This window comes from Lutjanus erythropterus, chromosome 4 (genome assembly GCF_056507025.1).
Source record: "Lutjanus erythropterus isolate fLutEry1 chromosome 4, fLutEry1.hap2, whole genome shotgun sequence".
Lineage (NCBI taxonomy): Eukaryota > Metazoa > Chordata > Actinopteri > Lutjaniformes > Lutjanidae > Lutjanus > Lutjanus erythropterus.
In genome coordinates this window covers 6,734,260-6,749,517 of record NC_139320.1, presented here as the reverse complement: position 1 = coordinate 6,749,517, position 15,258 = coordinate 6,734,260, and the positions used below count along the sequence as shown (strand labels likewise).

General features: G+C 39.8%; 1 long non-coding RNA gene across 1 annotated transcript in view; it reads right to left on the bottom strand.

Annotated features, from left to right (window-relative positions):
* LOC146327416 (uncharacterized) overlaps positions 1–15,258 on the bottom strand; it is a 59,612-nt gene that overhangs the window by 25,766 nt on the left and 18,588 nt on the right. The gene's annotated exons all lie outside the window — the stretch shown is intronic.

The window sequence follows — 15,258 nt, the reverse complement described above, 5'->3', positions numbered from 1 at the left end:
TTTGGTAAACAGGGGCATGCTGCACGCTGACATCACGTTACAGGAATTCTGGGTATTCAAGTGTAAGGAATAGATCGTCCAGAAATAAAGTCCGTCTACTCATCTGGGTAATTATGGATCTTGTTGCAGTTATGAGCAGAGACTAAAGACTAACTGCACCAAAGCTTCACCAAAGCACAGCCAAATCTGATTGTTTCATATTCATACACCTTTTCATTTACACTCAAATGTCCAAAGCTTTCATTGGTATTGCATCCTCATAACATTTGCAAACTAACCCCAGTTTATGTCTCACATGAATCATAACTCCCCTCAGTCAATCCAGGATTTTGCACCTGATTCCACATCAGCTTTTTTAATAAAAATTGTGATGCATGTTGCAGTGTTTTGTTTTTTGTTATTTTTTGCAATGAAAGCAAGCAAAAGTCGCAAAAAAAAGTTGTGACATTCCACTTGTTTCGGTGAGAATAAAACTGCGCTCTGTTCTGAGTTCTGAGTTTCCTACGTAACAAAAAGGATCAGGATTATAAAAATTAAAACAAAACATCCAGAGGTGCTACAAGTTTAGCCTAATTTCCCAAATTAAATTCAGGTGGTCAGCCAGAAATAAAGTCCGTCTACTCATCTGGGTACTTATGGATCTCACTGCAGTTACAGGCAGAGAGCAAAGGTTAACTTCACCAAAGCTTTACCAAAGAACAGCCAAATTTGACTGTTTCACTTTCATATAATTTTAGTTTAACACTGCCTGAACTGTCTCAAGCTTTCACTGAACATGACCTTTGTTAACTGCATACTTAATTTCCAGTTGGAAGGACCATTCACAGCATTGCTGCTGTCTTATCCTCATGACATTTTTCATACTAGCCCCAGTTTATGCCTCTCACGAACCATAACCTCATTCAGTCCGTCCAGAATTTTGCAGGCTTTTTTTGGGGGGGATTGCCGCAGCTTATAACGCCTGATTTCTCATCAGCGTTTGTAAAAAAAAACTGTGAAGCATTTCGCAACGTTTTTAGGAGTTTTTGCAGCGTACACTGCTGCTATTCATAATTTCGTCACATATCCTTGTGACTTTCTGCAAACTAGCCCCGGTTTATGCCTCTCATGGGTCATAACTCTATTCTGTCCACCCAGGACTTCGAAGGCTTTCTTTCTTGTCTTGATTGTGGCGGCCTGTAATGACAGATTTCACAGAAAAAAATTGCAATGAAATTGTGGAAGCAAGTGAAAAACTACAACAAAAAAAAAAAGTCAATTCAATTCATAAATCGAGGGCAATTCGTTTCAGTGACAATAAAGCCGCACTCTGTTCAGGATTACAAAAATTCAAACAAAACATCCTGAGGTGCTGCAAGTTTAACCTGTTTTCCCAAATTAAATTCAGGTGAAAGGTGGAGATATGTCGCAGAATTCAAACCTGAAAGTCTAACACGAGCAGCGGTGAATGAACGTCCGCACTAAAATTAACTGTTTTCCTCCCTCATCTCTTTGGTATTCTTTGCTACGTGGCATCGCGCACCGGCTGGTTTGGTAAACAGGGGCATGCTGCTCGCTGACATCACGTTACAGGAATTCTGGGTATTCAAGTGTAAGGAATAGATCGTCCAGAAATAAAGTCCGTCTACTCATCTGGGTAATTATGGATCCTGTTGCAGTTATGAGCAGAGACTAAAGACTAACTGCACCAAAGCTTCACCAAAGCACAGCCAAATCTGATTGTTTCATATTCATGTCTTTCATTGAACATGACCTTTATTAACCTCATGCTTAACTTCCACTTATTTGAACCATTCACACCACTGCTGCTATTCATAATTCATAATTTCGTCACGTATCCTCATGACTTGCTGCAAACTAGCCCCAGTGTATGTCTTTCATGAATCATAACTCCATTCAGGATTTCGCTGGCTTTTTCTGGCATTGTGGCGGCCTACAATGGCTGATTTCACAGCAGCTTTTCTAAAAAAAATATTGCAATGAAATCGTACAAAGCGAGTGAAAAATCACAGCAGCTCATTAAAAATCGAGGGCAACTTGTTTGGATCAGAATAAAACCACGCTCTGTTCTGAGTGCAAAATCTTGTTGCAGCTCAAAACAGCAAGCACAAAATTATAGTAAGTAACAATGACAAACTTTGTGTTCTTCAGTACCTGTGACAAGTGGGAAAAAAAAAAAATCATGATCAACCGCCTGTATGGACCAAAAAACTTCATTCCTGTACAAACACTGTCTAAACCATTTGCTTATCAAGTAGTCTGCATTCTAGGGGTGTCAGGATACACTGATCTGGATTCATATATCAATTCAATCTTCAACCAATATCCAATCCAATATGATCGATGCAGAGTGAAAATATCGATCCACATTATCACCTTTAAGATCCGCCTTTATTTTGAAATTCCCATGGCATGTCTGTGTAACACATGTCTGGAAGAGTTCAGTCCTAAAAATGTTAATTTAGCTGTTTTTTTGTGAGATGCCATCAGTGTAACTGAATGTGTTGAATGGACATATGATCGATCAAAGACTCCTGAATTGGACTGAATCAAAATTGTGTCATGGCAGACTCCGTACTGCTACAGAGTATATTTTGGAATGAGAGAAACTATTCTTAAACATCAGCAATTCTTTCCCTCGCATTAAGCCGTCTGCTTCCTGGCCACCTGAGACTAGGTGGGTGGTTGCACATTAAATTCATTTAATTTTCTCTAAATGAAAAATGTTTTCTTCCTAAAGCTTATGACAAACTCCCAAAAATGAACCAACGGGATGCAGCAGTGAAACTTGTTGTTCCTTAGACTACCTTGTGTAGTCTGCTTAAACAACGAGAAACAATGTGCTCGGGATAGAGACGGAAAAAACGTGTAATCACCCCTTGAGGTAAAAATATTGAAGCTGTCTGTGTAATTACTTTACATTCATGTGATACACATACAAATGCCAGTTAGATGGTGATCTGCAAGAGAAATTCAATAAAAAACCCAAACAATTTGGCTGAATAACCGTACACTTCTGATCAATTTGACCCGGCCGGTCATGCTCACTAAAAGAAATTTCCACTGCAATAAAACATTGACTCTGTTCATTGAGATGTGTGATGTTTGCATGGTGGACTACTTGGTCAAATTAGCAGAAAAGTTGGACAAAATTGCAAGGTCGTGTGGAATTCACAGGGATGTCCGCTGGAGTTCTGAGGATCAGCTTTTCTAAAGGGTTAAACCTGGACAATATTTGACAATGTGTGCACACAAAGCACACAATTATATCAGGTCCATAAATAAGTATGAACAATATCAAGAAAAATATTGAGAAAAAGGTCCCTGCACATACATTAAATGCTCCCAAATACATTAACTCCATACAGCTACGACATACTGACATTTTTAGTGGGTAATACTTAATCAGGATGTAACCAAGAGGGTTTCCAGTGAAGTCTGAAAGGGACAGTTTACCCCAAATCAAAAATACACATTTCCCCTGGTCTGTAGGGCTGTTTATCCATCTGCATCGTGTGAGTTGCAGAGTTTTGGATATATCAGCTGATAGAGATGCCTGCTTTCTCTCTGATGTAATGGGACTAAATGGCACTCAGCTTGTGGTGGTCAAAGCGCCAAAAAGAAAATACATTTGAAAAATTCCACGGCATGTTTCGTCACAGAAATCATGACTTGTTACTCAAGATAATCCACAGACATTGTTGTGAGCAGTTTCATGTAGGAACTACTTTATTTCTGCAGCAGAATCTACTGGAACTACTTTACAATCTACCAGAACTACTTTCTTTTCTACTAGAGAGAAAGTAGCTCCTACATGAGACTGCTCACAACAACGTCTGTGGATTATGTTGAACAACCAGGTCATTATTTCTGGGAAGGGTTAGGGTTTAGGGTTGGTTTTGAATTTGTTCAAATGTTTGTTTAAACGAGAGAAGGCAGACATCTTTACAGCTGATATCTCCAAAACTCTGCAACTCAAACCAAAAGATCTAGATAGATCAATAGCAGCACAGACCAGGAGAAAAATATGTATTTTTGATTTTGGGGTGAGCTGTCCCTTTAAAGTTGATAGCAGACTTTACACATAAGACAAGGTTAGGTTAGGTAAGAGAAGGTAAGATAGGGTTAGGGTGGCTCCACCATCTATGTGTCATCAATAAAGTCCAGTTATGATAATAAAATGGATATTTCTAGGCCTTGATTATGATTGGCTGAGCTGTGTTTGAACCTGTTGTAAAACACCTTAGAAACACACACACCTGTACACACCACATTACTGTGCATCACCACAGCATCACTGCACCAAACTAATTGTTTCAGATTGTGGGATTTTGTTGTGAATTTTGATAATCGTGCATGAGAGGCTGAGGAGATGGAGGATGAAAATGAAAAAGAAAGAAGACGCGCTGAAATGAATGAAAGAGAAACTGAAAACCTGAAAAAGTCAAGAAGCCGAGCCAGGGCCGTTAACTAGACTGTGTGTGATCATCTGCCAGGATGAGAATGGTCAGAACTATGCTGTCATTGAACAAATGCACAAAAAGACACACAAACATGGAGGTGAAAGAAACATAGAGAGCCTACAGGGATTTATATGCGAGCAGCTGGGGAACCTGCTGTGTCCTGTCGTCTCACTGGAGAAATAACCTACTACCTCTCGTCGCTGCTGCCCAGTCCACCAGCTTTTTATCTGCATCCAAAGCAGACAAACTACACCAATGATCCAATGATGAATGTGAGTCATTCTTACAATCTTACTGGCAGCCATATTACGACGACAAAGAATTCAGGAGTAATGTCTTTGTTTCAGACACCACGTAACTAAAACACACCTGTCCTCAGTCAAACAGCCCTGTACCTGCAGAGAGTAGCACTAATTTAATTGACCACTATTTCAATTAATAGAAATATCCAGATAAATTTTAATAATTGCCCCTCGTTTTAAACTTTCCACTGTGTCTCTGTGCTCTTGCGGCTGTGTTTATTGACATCCATTCTGCTAAATATTGCTGAAGAGCTACATAGCTTGGTGGATGAATGATTATTTGTTATCAGTAATTCTTGCATCGTTTGTTGCTGTCTGTTGATTTATGAAACGTTGGCAGTGGCAATGGTTTTTCCAGTGGCCACTTGTGGTATAGCAGTAAAAAATTCCCAACCAGCCCAAAAAGCATTTCCAACTATAAGCCACCATTGCCACTTCCAACGTTTCTGAAAACCGGCCCGTTCTGGTCGCTGGCCGGTCAATTGGTGCATCTCTAGATTGACCATTTGGTCTTGTCTTCTTTCCATATGCTACCACAGCGCATTTAGTTTTGTTACGTTGTTTTTCCTTTTCTCGGCTCTGTCAGTTGCCTGCCAGATCTTCCTTTATTTGGACTGGAAGTTTGATCCATTCCCCCCCCCAAAAAAAAGCTGAACCAAGGGTCAATTTGATACAGACTGAAACCACCTCTTTTCACCAGACCCAGTATCGGCCGTTTGGTCCGGACTATGGTCTGGGGGAGGTCTAACACCTGTAATTTTGGTTCAGATCAAATTGGAAAGACTGAAAGTCCGAACCTAATGAGGTAGATGCATTGGTAGAGCACCCTATCTGACAAAAAACCCCAGCACAGTTATAGGTGTGCCAAACCAGGCCAACAACTGATTGACATGTTCCTTTCTCAACCATCTTGTTTGAACCAGACTTTCAGACTTTATAGGTTGATCTACACCAATATTGCAGCTGTGAAACCTCTCCTGGACCATCGTCTGAACTAAACAGATGAACCTTTGTCTGATCGAAAGAGGTGTCTGCATCAAACTGAACCACGTTTCAGTTTGTTTCTACAATATAGTGTGGATGGTTCAGACTTTTAGACCAATTATAGCAAAGTCTGGTGGGCTTTTGTCAAAACTGGAAAAAGGAAAAAGAACACAACGAAACAAAAACTCGCTAACCAATTCAGATGTGTGCAATGTAACAAAATATGAACCGTGGTTTGGACTTTGGTTGTGACTTCAAGGTGTGAAAAGCCCTTAACTGTCTATTAAGCATTTGTTCTCCCCCTCTCTCTATGTGTTACCGTGGCCCAGTTTGTTTGTCCTTTTCCCGATTCTGACAAAAGCCCGCCAGAACTTACTGTAATTGGTCAGAGCATGAATCATCCCCAAAAAATGTTTTCACGCTAGAAACGATTGAACCATGGTTCAATTCCATTGTGCCAATGCTCAGCTGTTTGGTCCAGGGAAGTTTCACCCCAGTACTTTTGGTTCAGATCAAGTCAGAAAGTCCCGATCTAACAAGGTATGAGTGAAAACACTCAAACAAAAAAACTGCAGAAAAACAGGAAAACAACTGATTGACATGTTCTGGGCTCTGAATTAGGGACAGAAAGCAAAGCCCTATGTGACCTGCCTTCTTTCTTATCATCTCTCTTCCATCCTTCACAGCCTTCACATGCTGACTCCAGTACGACCTCTAGCACACAGATAAGTAACTAGCGTAAAGTTTCCTCCAGGGACTAAAAAACAAATAAATGCCTTAAACTCAAAGTCGATCCACAATAATCTCGCTGTAATGAAATTTTACTGTGTCAAGCCTTTAGCCTGAGTCGGGGTTCATGAGATGTGTTTGCTGCAGTCCTTGTAATCCCTTCAAATTGCTTCTCGTACAGAAATGAAAGTTGTATGGTGCCATTTCATAGATCATGGATTATAGGTTCTGCCTCAAATGCACACGATGAACACAGACTTGAGTTTGAGTCTCTTGGACTGTAACCATGATTCCTTGCTCTTGACTGTAGCAGCTCTCTGCAGGCTGACTACATGTTACTTTAAATGGGTTGAGACATTATAGAATGATCCTCCTTGTCCTCCCACTTTAAGACTCCAGGATTAATCCTCGTCCAACTCTTAATTTAAACAGCTCCTTATAAACTAAACTCCATGCAAATGAGGACTCTATAAGTGTGCTGTTTTACATTTTTGTTGAAGTTTACTGGCACTTTCTTTCATGCAGCGTGAGCGGCTTGTCTTTAGTGTCTTGAGGTGGAGAATATCACCCCTTTCCAAAATTCAGTGTCTGTACCCTTTCCATCTTCTCTTCTCTCTCTTCTCCCTCCGTCTGATATTCTGCTCACGCACAACTGCGGCAGCCCTCCTCCAATCGCTGGCATTAATCCACACCTCAGACCCCCCAGACACACTGTCTGCTCTCCCACAATGCACCTCAGCTCCAAAACTTTCCCAGACACATTTGGCCTTCTCTCTATCGCTTACCTCTCCCTCCCTCTTCAGCCCCTTTTCTTTCACTCGGTCTCCCCATGGCTCTTCATCGTCCAGTTTCATTTGCTCTGCCTCTTTCTTTCTCAAACTCTCTAAATTTCCCCTTTATTTCTCTCTATTCAGCCACGGCCTGTCTGACAAAAGTATCTCCTAATCTTCCCCAGAGTCCATTTGACATAAAATGGCGGCACCGCAACCGACCAATACCGGTTGTCCCTCTCACACTGGCGAGCGGAGCAAAACTGTGCCTTAGTTGTTTTTTGAAGTCTTAGATTTGAGTCTCAAAAATTTTCATGTCACAGACCCCCAAGTAGACCAACAGTGCAGTGCCAGATCTCATTTATCAAGGGCACAAGACCTAAGTCTCTAATTCTGATAATTACAAAATAGGATATGGCAATGTATTTCTGCATCTGGATCCTGTTTGCTTGTTCATTTTGCTCATTCCCCCTAAATCGCTTATATCCTCATTTTTATTATGTATAATTGGTGAACCGTAGACATTACTTCAAGATATTTCCGACACAGCTGCAACAGTTTTATTTTGAATCTTTTTGTGCGACCGAAAACATCAGTCGTAATCATTAGCTTTTAAGACCCATTCTTGAGAATTGGGACTAATCACGTCTTACCCAAACAAAACTCTTAATATTAATATCAACACTCTGATTCCAATTTTTGGGTGAAACTTTAAGCATTTATAGATATTAAATATATGTAATTTATTTCACGTTTTGGTCTGCTTTAACTTTTTTCATTCCTAAACTTGCAAAGTGACACCCTTGTCCCAGACAAGAATACACAACTTCAAACAAAGCATTTAAAAGTACCTACTTTGTCTTAAATTGTCTTTAAAGTTGTCTCCCAGATTTCTGTCAACTTGATAAGATTTCTTTTTTTTTTTGTTTATTTGTCAGGCATAAAAAGGGTTAGCTATACCCTCAGGAGCCCTGTCTCACTTCCTGGTTTAAAAAAGGCGGGAATACTGCTCAAGCACTTTCTATTTTTTAAATAATATTGCTATTACTTGTGTCTCAACCATAACAAGTCAACTAAAAAAGTCAAAGCTACATAAGATTTATAGTTTAAAAATTAGTATTCTGATTAGCATTAAGAGAACTCTTATGAACTGCTCACTCTGACTATGCAGGGAAATGAAAAAAGTAACACTGTCAACTCTGTAAGACGATAACTCTTGACATTTATACAATGTAAAAAAATTGTATCACTAGCAGGTTGGCCCGTTACAAGGTTTAATATCCAAGAGTTTGATCTTTTGAAATGAAGAGCAAAAATCAAAACCTCCTTAAAGTACGGTTTTGTCTGAGTTCTCATGAATAAGTGGCATACATGCCATCATCTCATTTATTTGTCAATTGCACTGACATTTAACAAAAGTCCCAGCACTGATGCCTCAATAGACCTGAACGTGACACAGCCACAAAACATTTGAGGGTTATTCTGTGAAATGAGCAGTAAGAAATCATTTTTGGAAGTAGACGATGTAGGTTAAGGTGATGTGGCTTCCTCAAAAAATGCAATTATCGTATACCACAATGTCACTACATTTAACTTCTGGAATGTATTGAATGTTGAAGGTTGAATGTATTTAATGATGCAAGCCTGTCAAGAACCCTGGAGGTGAAGAGAGCAACTCAAGAGCAAACCAGTAAAGTCTATCTCAAAACATGAGTACTGTCAGGATTCTACTACTGCTAGGAAAAGATCACTCAAATATCTATTAAAGGAGGATCACAGAAGTAAGTCATAAAAGCAGACGAGCACCTGCTGAGAAGCACCACAGAATGAACTTATCAATTGTTTTCCTAATCTTCACTGGGATGCCAAGCTCCTTAACATTCCTGTACTGCATGGTCACTAATTTATTGCATGGTCACTAATTTATTCTTTGGCAGTTGACTCATAAGAAAGAAAAGTGGCCTTCTGCGAAGGCCGCTAATCAGCATCTATTGGCTTGGAATGGTAGTCTCCCCTCTGACAGTGTTTTCCTCATAAGGGTTTTAACGTTTATCTGTGATCTCGTTTGGCTCCGGTCTTGGGAATCTTTCTGTTGTGCTGGGAAAAGACAAAGCTAAGAGGATTGAATTCGGAGCTACAGGCAGACATGATGGGAAGTACAGATAGAAGCTGGAATGAATCAGTACCCCTGGTAGATAAAGTCTGATCCAAGACACAACTAATAAGGAATGAGTTTTGTTTTATTGAGATGTGATTACAAGGGAACGTCCACCTCCCTCCCACCCACACAGACTATATATTTAGTGTCTTAGAAGTTCACCAGTTTCATGGCCAGAAAAATGACTGCATTTGCCATTTACATGCTTCATACTGCTTGTTTTTCAGAAGACTATTCTCAGCCAGGTGGAAAAAGCATTCCAGTTTCCCTAGGCACAATGGAGGATTCCATAACTCACAATCTACACCATATGCCAAAGGTTAGATCCAATGCATTCAGCGTGAAGCTGTGTTCCCTATTTGCAGTTCCCGAGACCAACAAGACCTGCAGATCTGCACTTAGTGTTGATCTTTTCATTGTTTGTAGCAATGACCTTACAATCACACTTTAAAAATGTTTTTCACCACAATTAAGGTCTGTCCTTAAACCTTAATCATGTTGTAGTTGCCAGTTCTGCTTGGGGTCTCTGCCAGACCTGGCCTGCCTGTTGAAAGGGAGTTTTTCCTTACCATTGTAGCCAAGTGCTTGCTCATGATGGGAACTGTTGGCTCTCTGTAAATATTATCATAAAGAGTAGGGTTGGGCGATTGGATGAATATATCGCCAATCGATGATGGGCTGAATCCATCAATGGTTGTTTTTGTTTTTTTGGCAGATTTTGTGGCATATATGATATATGTAGGGAGGCAGAATGTAAGGGTCTTTTGGATGCAGTGCCTAACAAGTTGGACTTCCATGCAGGAGACCAGAATACCTGCAAGTCCTGTAGTTATTGTTGATCTTTTCATTAATTGAAACCGTAGTCTCAAGATGACATTAGCCAATTATGATCTGTCACTACCATCAACCATATCATGGTTGACCAACCGGTCTAGACAGGTGGCTATTTACCTTAGGGCCCAGGTCTGCTTGCAGTTTCTGCCTAATAAAGGGGAGTTTTTCCTAGGCACTGTTGGCCTAAGTGCTTGCTCATTGTGGGAACTGCTGGGTCTTGGTACGGAGCGAGAGGTTGCAAGACCTATAAGACCTGCAATTATTGTTAATCTTTCATTGTTGCAACCATGGCCTCATGATCACATTTGCCATTACTATGATCTGTCCCTGACATTAATCATATTGTACCTGCTGGACTGCCCAAGGCAGATAGCTGCATACCCTCTGCTTGAGTTTTTCCTCACCACTGTGGTTAAGTGCTTACTCATGGTGGCAATTGTTGAATCTCTGTATATAACAGACTATATGAAAAATGCCCTGAGATAACTCCTATTACGTTTCAGCACTATATAAATAAAATTGGCTCGACTTACTGTGTACAAAATCTGCTTGTGGAAAACATGCAATAGTTAGTGTGGCTAGGGTTCAGCAACTAAAACATTTGGTTAAGGTCTGTGAAAGAACACTAAGTCCTTTCTCCTGCGAGTGAGTCGCACTGCACGTTTATCCAGCAGTCCGACCTCCACACCCTTGCTCTTCGGATTGCTACATAACGTTCACATTACCTCTGCAGTGGCACTGGATGCAAATTATCAGGCATGGGCGTTTAAACATTTAACACTGGAGGATGGTGGCTTCTTCCATTAAATTAATTTTTTTTTTTTTTGTAGTAAAGCATGCTTCTGTTACCAACATCCAGCTAACTCGGGCACTTGAGCTTTTTACTTAAAGACAGAATGCAAAATGTTCTTTTACAATCAGATAAAATGTAACACAAGCAATCTGCATCGGATCACTCATGCTGAAGGTGGATGACGATTTCGTGACATATGTGTTTACCGCAAAGTCATTATTGGCCTCACATATCAACAAACAGATTTATTGGTCAAACCCTGCCGCCCAGCCTTTGTTTGCCTTTCTTACTGTCCTTTTGTTTCCTTCATCGTACCAAACGCTCTCTCCTCTCCTCCTCCCTGCCCCCTCTCCTCACAATCCCTTTTGCCTTCCTCGCCTTTCTTCCTCCTCTCTCCATCTCTGTGCCCGCCCCGCCACCCAACCCCTCCGACGCCTCCAACACTCTCCTCCCCACCCCTCCCCCCCTCCCCCCGCAGTGTTTGTGTCCTCATCTGACCCTGCTTGGCCTGAATCGCTGTCGGTGCCCATTTGGATCGGGCACAGCTGGTGCCGCTGCTGAAAGCCGAGTGCCATTACCGCCGCTGTCTACTGTCTGTCCTGTCTGCCCGTCTGCCTGAGAGACACATCCTCACAATAATATTGGCCCTATTTCTCTGATTTTTTTTAATGATTTCAATTAACTTCACATACTCCTGCGTGTTCTTTATTTTCTTTATTTTTTTTTATTTTGCTGCCATAATGACCCCATCCCCCCGGGGCGATTCATTTCAGTTTCATCTTATTTGCTCTGCCAGTCAGAAAATGTGAAGATACTACAAAATAAAACACACAAGGTACAAATAACAAACCTAAAATGTGTCGGCCATTTCAGAAAAGGGACGACAAAGTGTGGACGAGAGGAAGGGGGCATTCGTGCTCCTCTCAGTCCAATCAGATGTCACGGGTCGATAAAGACCAGGAAGTGGAGAGCGTGTGTTTGCAGCTGATTGGACGGCGTTGAAGCAATGGCTCACTTTGTGCCAGTTGCAGATAAGCTCTGTGAAAGCAAAGGAGCAAAATCAAAGCCTGCTGTGCAGAGCAGAGAGCCGGAAAGAAGCTCCGATAACACTTTTTGAAGCAGCGCTCCTGATAAGAACAATAAGTACTAATTGTTATAATACAATCTAAAATATTTAATGGGGCATGTGTGGAGTCAATGACATTTTTGTGCATAGATACATGTGATTATATTGTTAAACATTAATCTGTGCTCCTAATGGGATTATAATGTTTGAAGATTGCTTTAATTCTCAAAGGAAGTAGTAAATGTGCTATGAAAATAAAAGCTCCTCCCGAGCCGAACCCTCGGCAGTCGTCATTTGGTGCTCGGCTGTGCCTGTCAGGTAGCATCAACGGCTCCAGCCTCGAGGAGGTCTTTTTATAGCATGTAGAAAATATGACAAAGATGCTTGTAAATTACAATGTCTTTGATTATTATGATGATCAATGGAGCTGCGGGGCTTGAGGAGGGTTGGAGGCGAAAAATTGTGATTTTTTCGCAACACCGCACGGGGAGTTTAACACTCAGCTCACTGATGGTTCAGTGCTCGAAACAAGAGATCAAGGCTTCCACAGCATAAACCTGGTAGTTCCATTTTAAATGTGACCTCTTCCTCCTACAGTGGCCTTTCAGGAAAAAAGAGCACAAAAAGGGACGTAAAAATAATTATAACACTGACAGCAGCACTGAACTATGACTTGTTATATAGTGTGGATACACTCCATCTATGGAGGTAACCATTTATTCCATTTTCTCACAACACAAAGTCTCAAAAGCTGACCTGATGAGGTATCGAGCCACAGAAGATCATTTCTAAGCCTTAACGTTTTTCAGGGTTTTTATCTTAAGCATGTATGCAGTGATTGGTATTTAAAGAAACTTTGCCAAAGAACAAGTTACTTATTTCATATCTAGTCCACTAAGAATTCTCATCAAAGAGCTTGGAGCAAGGGTTATTTGTGTCAAAAAAAAAAAGTTGTTACACTGAGTGTCAGAAAAATCATCCATTACAGTTGAGGAGCATAAAACCTGTCTGCATTATCTGGGATGTAACATCTAACATGATGGGCAAATTAAATTTGAATACATCAATTTTCAACAGAGGCTCATCCAAGTTTGTGAAACAGTCACATTTTAATTGATTAGATTTGTGTAAATGGACACAAACTCATGGTCAAGTTAGCAAATATAAATACGTGGCACCCTGTTACACTTTCAAAATAAAGCTTCCTGAGAAACATTTTAGGTGATGCTTGCAGTTTGGTTAGGTTTAGGGCTGCAACTAACAATTATTTTTCGTTGTTGATTTATCTGCCGATTATCTTCTCAAGTAAACGAGTGGTTGTTTGGATAAATGAAATGTGAGAAAATGGTGAAAAATGTCAATCAGTGTTTCCTAAAGCCCCCGATGACGTCCCTAAATGCCTTGAAAATCAAACTACAAAATATTCCAATTGAGAAGCTGGAATAAAAAAAAGTGATTTTTTTTCCCTTTAAAAATTATTCAAACTGATCAATTCATTATTGAAATAGTTGCTGATTAATTTAATCCCCAACTAATCGATTAATCGGTGCAGATCTAGTAATGTTTAGGCAACACAATTACCTTTGTTACACGCAAGAAATAATCAGGGTTTAGGTGACGACACCTGCTTCTATAAAGTCTGTGTGGAAGTCCAGTGGTTTATCATCCTCCCTGCACAGACTTTTTGGCTCTTTATATTTCATTTGTCCTTACTGCTTTGAAATTCGTGGTGAGTGTCACAAGGAAAAAAGAAAAAAATAACAACTGATGTCCACGTAAGAAAATCTATTGACTAAATTTCACAACAATTTCATGAACTGCCATAAAACTGGGCTGGGAATTTATATTCATATGCTTTTGGAAACTCTTTTGCAAACTCTGAGTATCTTTTAGTATGCAGCTGAATCAGGTGCTTCTCAATTCAAGGACAGCCAAGTTCAAAGGGGGGGAAAAAAAAGCGACTTGACCACACCAATCGATTTTCTGCCTTTAATTGTGCACACAGATGAACATTTCAACACTCCTGTGTCTTCATCAGAGCCAAACTGAAAAACTGAGCAATTTCTGTTTAAGACGTAGTGAGTGAAGCCCAATGAACTTGGTTTTAAAGGGACAGACTGATGTTGTTAGATAGAAGACATTGACACGGATGGGAAGGTCACAATGAGTTGAAAAGCTGAATACCGTTCTTTTAAATCAATTTCTAAAAAATCTTATCACTGAAATATGTGTAAACAGATTCAAGTGTTTTCTTCAGAATATGAGTGTTGTCAGAATGGAAGAATGTCTTTTCATCATCATGTTGGTTAGCAGCTTTTATTAAATGTCAAGGGACACTTTGGGAGTTATTAAACAAATTATTTTACAAAATAAGATACAAAACGTTAAAACAATCTAGCAGGCTTTAGATATTACAGTCAAAAATTGTGGCAAAAGTACACAATTGGGTGATCATGTAAAAGTACAGATGCTTGTGCAAAAAAAGACTGGAAAAGTAGAAGTACTAATTCAACTTCTTTACTCAAGTAAAGGTAAAAAGTACAGGCTCTGAAATGTACTCAAAGTATAAAAGTAAAAAGTCATCGTCTGGAGGACATTTCTACTGGGTGTCTCTGTGCAAAGCTAATGTCAGATTTTCTCCATGCTAATCTTGACGTGTCGTTGTCGACTTGTTATGTCTTTTATGTTGTGTTTTTTTGTTTTGTTGCTTCTTTTTTGCTTTGTACTTCATCATTACGCCATTTTGTCTTGTTACATCTTTAACAGCATTTTCATCTTGTTACATATTTTCTGTCTTGTTATGTCTTTTGTGTCTTGTTACATCTTACATGTCTTGACAAGTCGTTTTTGTCTTATGTCTTTTGCAAAGTTTTTATTGTTGTTACGTCTTTTTCCATCTTGTTAGTTTTTTGTCTTATATCCTATACGTTGTTTTTAGTCTTGTTGTGTCTTGTTGTGTCTTTTACATTGTTTTTTGTCTTCTTTTAATCTTTGGTATGTGTTTTTACTGCACTTTCATTGTTTTCCATCCTGTTTTTGTCCTGTTATGTTGTTTGTGTTTTGTTACGTCTGTCACGCTAGACATGCACTGAGGGATATACCAAGAAATTGTCTTTTCTATGCATTGTTGTACTGTCCATTTAGACTAAAATTGGAATG